This window comes from Dendrobates tinctorius, unplaced genomic scaffold (assembly GCF_039654945.1).
Source record: "Dendrobates tinctorius isolate UK_male_01 unplaced genomic scaffold, ASM3965494v1 ptg000055l, whole genome shotgun sequence".
Classification (NCBI taxonomy): domain Eukaryota; kingdom Metazoa; phylum Chordata; class Amphibia; order Anura; family Dendrobatidae; genus Dendrobates; species Dendrobates tinctorius.
The window spans coordinates 5684448-5692500 of NW_027361723.1; positions in this window are offsets into that span (position 1 = coordinate 5684448).

The following is an 8053-nucleotide window of genomic DNA, read 5'->3' on the forward strand; positions in this document are numbered from 1 at the left end:
GGAGTGGTCTTTTATGGCTATGAAAGAGGTGGTTTGGATTATTTTGAAGAAGGTACTTTGCGGGAAAATGGGAGAGGGGTTCTGTAGTGCTCCGGAACAGGTGATTTGGAGGACTATAGTTGAGGTGGACTTGGAAACTCTATAGAAAGAATCCTATAAACTCTGGAAAAGTTGGTCAGGTGCACTCTCAAGGTGGTAGTCTGGAGAAACCTTGATGAGGTGTTCTATAGTCCTCTGGAGGGCTGGTCTGAAGCACTCTGGAGGAGATAGCCTGGCCAACTCTAAATAAGGCAGCCTGGAAAACTCTGTAGGACATGGTTTCAATAACTATACCAGGGTTGATTTGGAGAAATGTCGAAGGGATGACCTGGAGAATTCTGGAGGGGTGGTCTGAAGAACTCTGAAAGAGGTGGTCTCAAGTGTTCTAGAGGAGATAGTTTGGAGTACTCTGAATGGGTAGTTCAGACAATTTTTGGAGGCGGTGGACTGGAGAACTCTGGAGGAGGTGGTCAGGAGAAATGTAGAAGAGATGGTATAGATCACACTGTAGGAGGTAGTAATAAGAGAAGTCAAGAGGAGGTAGTCTGCAGAACTGAAATTCAGTACTTGACTCGTCTCATCCAATTGTTCATCATTCATGTGACGGATTTTATGATGGTGGAGCATGATAGTGGGTAAGATGATGATAAAAATGACTGAAGGAACAAGTGGAAAGAGTCCCATCATCCTAGATTTTTTTCAGAGTTGTAAACTCTTAAGCTATACAAACAGCATGTGATGAACAATGTTTTCCAGGCTCAAACTTAAAGGGAACCCGTCACCTGATTTATGATGACCAAACGACCTGACACTTCAGAGGAAATAATCTTTAAAAATGTAAGGACCATAGAAGTAGATGAGATTAGTACTGTGGTGCCCCCCGGATGCCTCTTACCTGCACTGCTGCATGTGATTGACAGGTCTCTTGCTACATAATCATGGTTCCCAGTTGTACCTATAAAGTTCATTTTTTTCTAAATCAATGGGGGAAGCCAGGAGTTAGGAAGCCACTTACATGCATTTTATTTTTACAAGAATGAAGACAAATTTCATAACTAATTTATTTCAAAACCTTCCTAACTTTCCAAGCTGGACAAAACTATTTTTAAAAAAATCCCCAAAAGTTTAGAAACTCTTTAAGCAGTTGTTTCAAAGTTATTACATGGGGGAATCTGCAGTTCGTGCCGCACCAGTAACCTCCCTGCATTAATTTTAAAGTAATATTGATTCTATCTTCATATGTTGCCCTCTGTGCCTCCTTAGCATAGCGAAGTATTAGGCCGGAGTCACACTGGAGAGAAATCCGGATGAGTGCTATGCGAGAAAAAAACGCATAGCACTTGGAACAATGTTAATCTATGGGGCAGCTCCCGTCATCCGTTTTTTTCTCGCCCGTATTATACCTGCGGGTGAAATTGCAGCATGCTGCGATTTGCACCGTATTACACCCGAGTCTCGCCAATGCAAGTCTATGGGGGCGAGAAAAAGGATTACACACAGACCACAAGTGTGACTTGCGAGAAACACGCACCAGTGTCCTATAGAAAAGCCGGCAATTCAGTGCGGTGTACAGTAAAATCACACTGACAGGTTACAATAGAATAGAGAGAATACATGTATACATATAGTATAGGTATATATATACTGATCAAAAAAATAAAGGGAACACTTAAAAAACAATATAACTCCAAGTAAATCAAACTTCTGTGAAATCAAACTGTCCACTTAGGAAGCAACACTGATTGACAATCAATTTCACATGATGTTGTGCAAATGGAATAGACAACAGATGGAAATTATTGGCAATTATTAAGACACCCTCAATAAAGGAGTGGTTCCGCAGGTGGGGACCACAGACCACATCTCAGTACCAATGCTTTCTGGCTGATGTTTTGGTCACTTTTGAATGTTGGTTGTGCTTTCACACTCGTGATTGCATGACACTGACTCTACAACCTACACAAGTGGCTCAGGTAGTGCAGCTCATCTAGGATGGCACATCAATGTGAGTTGTGGCAAGAAGGTTTGCTGTGTCTGTCAGCGTAGTGTCCAGACGCTGGAGGCTCTACCAGGAGACAGGCCAGTACACCAGGAGATGTGGAGGGGGCCGTACGAGGGCAACAACTCAGCAGCAGGACCGCTACCTCTACCTTTGTGCAAGGAAGGAGGAATAGGAGGAGCATTGCCAGAGCCCTGCAAAATGACCTCCAGCAGGCCACAAATGTGCATGTGTCTACACAAACGGTTAGAAACTGACTCCATGAGGATGGTCTGAGTGCCCGACATCCACAGATGGGGGTTGTGCTCACAACCCAACACCGTGCATTACGCTTGGCATTTGCCACAGAACACCAGGATTGGCAAATTCACCACTGGCATCCTGTGCTCTTCACAGATGAAAGCAGGTTCACACTGAGCACATGTGACAGACGTGACAGAGTCTGGAGACGCTGTGGAGAGCGATCTGCTGCCTGCAACATCCTTCAGCATGACCGGTTTGGCAGTGGGTCAGTAATGGTGTGGGGTGGCATTTCTTTGGAGGGCCGCACGGTGTTGGGCTGTGAGCACAACCCCCATCTGTGGACGTCAGGCACTCAGCCATCCTCATGGAGTCAGTTTCTAACCATTTGTGCAGACACATGCACATTTGTGGCCTGCTGGAGGTAATTTTGCAGGGCTCTGGCAGTGCTCCTCCTGTTCCTCCTTGCACAAAGGCTGAGGTAGCGGTCCTGCTGCTGGGTTGTTGCCCAGTACACCCCAACCCACTAGTGTTCGCTACATTACAATAAATATATTTATATATATATATATTTCAGAGAGATATATATAGTAGAATTGGTTAAAATTCAATTGCCGGCTTCTGTAAAATCATTAGAGAACCCGACATGAAATGACCAATGGTTTACATATAGTAAGGCATTTCATTTAGATTTCTATATGTCTTTGACTAATAATTAGCTTGGTGTATGTGTGTAAAATTTGGGACATGTAAGTGTCAAATTAACAGGTAAATTCGTTGAAAAAAATTGCGTGGGCTCTCGTGGTAATTTATCCGCCAGAGAGGGAAAGCCAGTGACTGAGGGCAGATATTAATAGCCTAGAGAGGGACCATTGATTTTGACACCACGCTGGCTATAAAAATCTGCCCCTAGCCACCCCAAAAAACGCGCATCTAATCCTCTCCTATGTGATACTGACTGCTGAGCCGTGTATCTAATCTTCTGTGTGATACTGACTGCTGAGCCATGTATCTAATCCTCTCCAGTGATACTGACTGCTGAGCCGTGTATCTAATCCACTCCTGTGTGATACTGACTGCTGAGCCGTGTATCTAATCCTCTCCTGTGTGATACTGACTGCTGAGCTGTGTATCTAATCCTCTCCAGTGATACTGACTGCTGAGCCGTGTATCTAATCCTATCCTGTGTGATACTGACTGCGGAGCCGTGTATCTCATCCTCTCCTGTGTGATACTGACTGCTGAGCTGTGTATCTAATCCTCTCCTGTGTGATACTGACTGCTGAGCTGTGCATCTAATCCTATCCTGTGTGATACTGACTTCGGAGCCGTGTATCTCATCCTCTCCTGTGTGATACTGACTGCTGAGCCGTGTATCTAATCCTATCCTGTGTGATACTGACTGCTGAGCCATGTATCTAATCCTATCCTGTGTGATACTGACTGCTGAGCCGTGTATCTAATCCTATCCTGTGTGATACTGACTGCTGAGTTGTGTATCTAATCCTCTCCTGTGTGACACTGACTGCTGAGCCCTGTATCTAATACTATCCTGTATGATACTGACTGCTGACCCATGTATCTAATCCTCTCCTGTGTGATACTGACTGCTGATCTGTGTATTTAATCCTATGTGATACTGACTGCTGAGCCGTGTATCTAATGCTATCTTGTGTGATACTGACTGCTGAGCCATGTTTCTAATCCTCTCCTGTGTGATACTGACTGCTGAGCCGTGTATCTAATCCTATCCTGTGTGATACTGACTGCTGAGCCATGTATCTAATCCTATCCTGTGTGATACTGACTGCTGACCCATGTATCTAATCATCTCCTGTGTGATACTGTCTGCTGAGCCGTGTATCTAATCCTCTCCTGTGTGATACTGACTGCTGAGCCGTGTATCTAATCCTCTCCTGTGTGATACTGACTGCTGTGCCGTGTATCTAATCCTCTCCTGTTTGATACTGACTGCTGTGCCGTGTATCTAATCCTCTCCTGTGTGATACTGACTGCTGTGCCGTGTATCTAATCCTCTCCTGTGTGATACTGACTGCTGTGCCGTGTATCTAATCCTCTCCTGTGTGATACTGACTGCTGAGCCATGTATATAATCCTATCCTGTCTGATACTGGGCTCCCCCTGCAGTCTGTGTCAGAGGGTGGTCTGTGTTGGCACGGTAATAAATTGTGTTATTTCCAGCTTTACAGAAGGACGATAACACCATAGAAATGATAAGAATAATAGGCCTCAGTTACCACAACGGTCTACAAAGAAAACTGTTGCTGATAGCGACCAATCACAGCTCATGTTTCATCTTTTAAACAGCTCTGGGACAGCGTGGCGACTTTTGAGGGGCGACATTTGTGTTTCCACTTTTATGTGGCGAGGTTGGTGTATGTGTGGTGAAATGTGTGCTCAGAGTGGTATACATTTGTGGCCAAAAGTATTGACACCCCTGCAATTCTGTCAGATAATACTCAGTTTCTTCCTGAAAATGACTGCAAACACAAATTCTTTGGTATTATTATCTCCATTTAATTTGTCTTAAATGAAAAAACACAAAAGAGAATGAAGCAAAAATCAAAACATTGATCATTTCACACAAAACTCCAAAAATGGGCCAGACAAAAGTATTGGCACCCTCAGCCTAATACTTGGTTGCACAACCTTTAGCCAAAATAACTGCGACCAACCGCTTCCGGTAACCATCAATGAGTTTCTTACAATGCTCTGCTGGAATTTTAGACCATTCTTCTTTGGCAAACTGCTCCAGGTCCCTGATATTTGAAGGGTGCCTTCTCCAAACGGCCATTTTTAGATCTCTCCACAGGTGTTCTATGGGATTCAGGTCTGGACTCATTGCTGGCCACCTTAGAAGTCTCCAGTGCTTTCTCTCAAACCATTTTCTAGTGCTTTTTGAAGTGTGTTTTGGGTCATTGTCCTGCTGGAAGACCCATGACCTCTGAGGGAGACCCAGCTTTCTCACACTGGGCCCTACATTATGCTGCAAAATTTGTTGGTAGTCTTCAGACTTCATAATGCCATGCACACGGTCAGGAAGGAGAGAAGTCCGGCTTTCAGGATCGCGCTCTTCCAGTCCAAAGTATACAGGGAGTTAATCCAAGGACCAAGCAGTGATTATAACTTCCTTTTTATTCCATAAACTCTACGCGTTTCGTGTACACACTGTACACTTCCTCAGGAGCATCACATTCCATTCTCCTTATATACTAGCTCCCCCAGGAAGTGATGTAGATGCTCATTGCACTTAAAAAAATTCACACATAACTATCAACATAATGTAAAATCACGAAAATCACTAAAATTCATCTATAAAAACACGTGTAAAGCTTCACACTAGAAAAAATGTAAAACATTATAAAATTATGATTATACTCATTAAAAATCTAAATTTCTTGGTGCATCATATCAATTAGCAGAACAACATTCACAAATCTCTTATATAACTGCACTTATATTTTCCTTTCAGTATTAACCCTTCATTCAACATATTATACTTTTACTTTCCTTATATTTCAGGCAGATGATCATATACTAATTAATGTATGTGCTCCTATGCGGATTTGATCCTGCACAGCAGACCCATGCTCTGCACTCAAGTAACGTTTCTGTTCTCTCAGCCAAAGGCTCCACATCTCCAGAGCTGTCAGTTCCTTCTCAAGGCACCAGCCAACTATTCCAATCATAGTAAAATGCCGCCGATTGTATCTCTTTATATGTAAGTGCAATGAGCATCTACCTCACTTCCTGGGGGAGCTAGTATATAAGGAGAATGGAATGTGATGCCAGTGTAACTTTTGCTCCTGAGGAAGTGTACAGTGTGTACACGAAACGCGTAGAGTTTATGGAATAAAAAGAAAGTTATAATCACTGCTTGGTCCTTGGATTAACTCCTTGTGTACTTTGGACTGGAACAGCGCGATCCTGAAAGCCGGACTTCTCTCCTTCCTATATATGCAATTCTAGTGACCGGCTGATTGCTGCAGTTCATCGGATCCTACCCATTTGTGCTTATGGTTGTTGTGTTCCACACAACTGAACCAGGTGAGTGGATCCATATCTGTGAAACGTTTATATCATTGGATAAGACCCTATTGTGCGCTTCTGTCTCCCCCTTTATTATGCACACGGTCAAGCAGTCCAGTGCCAGAGGCAGCAAAGCAACCCCAAAACATCAGGGAACCTCCACCATGTTTGACTGTAGGGACCATGTTCTTTTCTTTGAATGCCTATTTTTTTCTCCTGTAAGCTCTATGTTGATGCCTTTGCCCAAAAAGCTCTACTTTTGTCTCATCTGACCAGAGAACAATCTTCCAAAACGTTTTAGGCTTTTTCAGGTAAGTTTTGGCAAACTCCAGCCTGGCTTTTTTATGTCTCGGGGTAAGAAGTGGGGTCTTCCTGGGTCTCCTACCATACCGTCCCTTTTCATTCAGATGCCGACGGATAGTACGGGCTGACACTGTTGTACCCTCGGACTGCAGGGCAGCTTGAACTTGTTTGGATGTTAGTCGAGGTTCTTTATCCAACATCCGCACAATCTTGCGTTGAAATCTCAATTTTTCTTTTCCGTCCACATCCAGGGAGGTTAGCCACAGTGCCATGGGCTTTACACTTCTTGATGACACTGTGCACGGTAGACGCAGGAACATTCAGGTCTTTGGAGATGGACTTGTAGCCTTGAGATTGCTCATGCTTCCTCACAATTTGGTTTCTCAAGTCCTCAGACAGTTCTTTGGTCTTCTTTCTTTTCTCCATGCTCAATGTGGTACACACAAGGACACAGGACAGAGGTGGAGTCAACTTTAATCCAGGTCAACAGGCTGCAAGTGTGATTTAGTTATTGCCAACACCTGTTAGGTGCCACAGGTAAGTTACAGGTGCTGTTAATTACACAAATTAGAGAAGCATCACATGATTTTTCGAACAGTGCCAATACTTTTGTCCGCCCTCTTTTTTATGCTTGGTGTGGAATTATACATCAACAATCTGGAGCAAGTTCAGAAAAGAGCGACCAGAATGGTGACCGGTCTGCAAACCCTGTCTTATGAGGAAAGGTTGCAGGATTTGGGAATGTTTAGTTTGCAAAAGAGAAGACTGAGAGGAGACTTAATAGCTGTCTACAAATATCTAAAGGGCTGTCACATTGTAGAAGGATCAACTTTATTCTCATTTGCACAAGGAAAGACTAGAAGCAATGGGATGAAGCTGAATGAGAGGAGACACAGATTAGATATTAGAAAAAACTTTTTGACAGTTAGAGTGATCAATGAGTGGAACAGGCTGCCACGAGAAGTGGTGAGTTCTCCTTCAATGGAAGTCTTCAAACAGAGGCTGGACAGACATCTAACTGGGATGATTTAGCGAATCCTGCTTTGAGCAGGGGGTTGGACCAGATGGCCCCGGAGGTCCCTTCCAACTCTACGATTCTATGATTCTATATCCAATTTGGCTTTAGGACAATTCTTTTTGTGCTTTTTCATGTAAGACAAATTAAATGAAGATAATAATAACAAAGAATTTGTGTTTGCAATAATTTTCAGGAAGAAACTGAGTAATATCTGACAGAATTGCAGGGGTGTCAATACTTTTGGCCACAACTGTATGTGGTGAAGCACGTGGTAGTGTGTGGCGAATTTGGTGTGTGTGTTCATATCCCTGTGTGTGGTGAGTATCCCATGTCAGGGCCCCACCTTAGCAACTGTACGGTATATACTCTTTGGCGCCATCGCTCTCATTCTGTAAGTTCCCCTT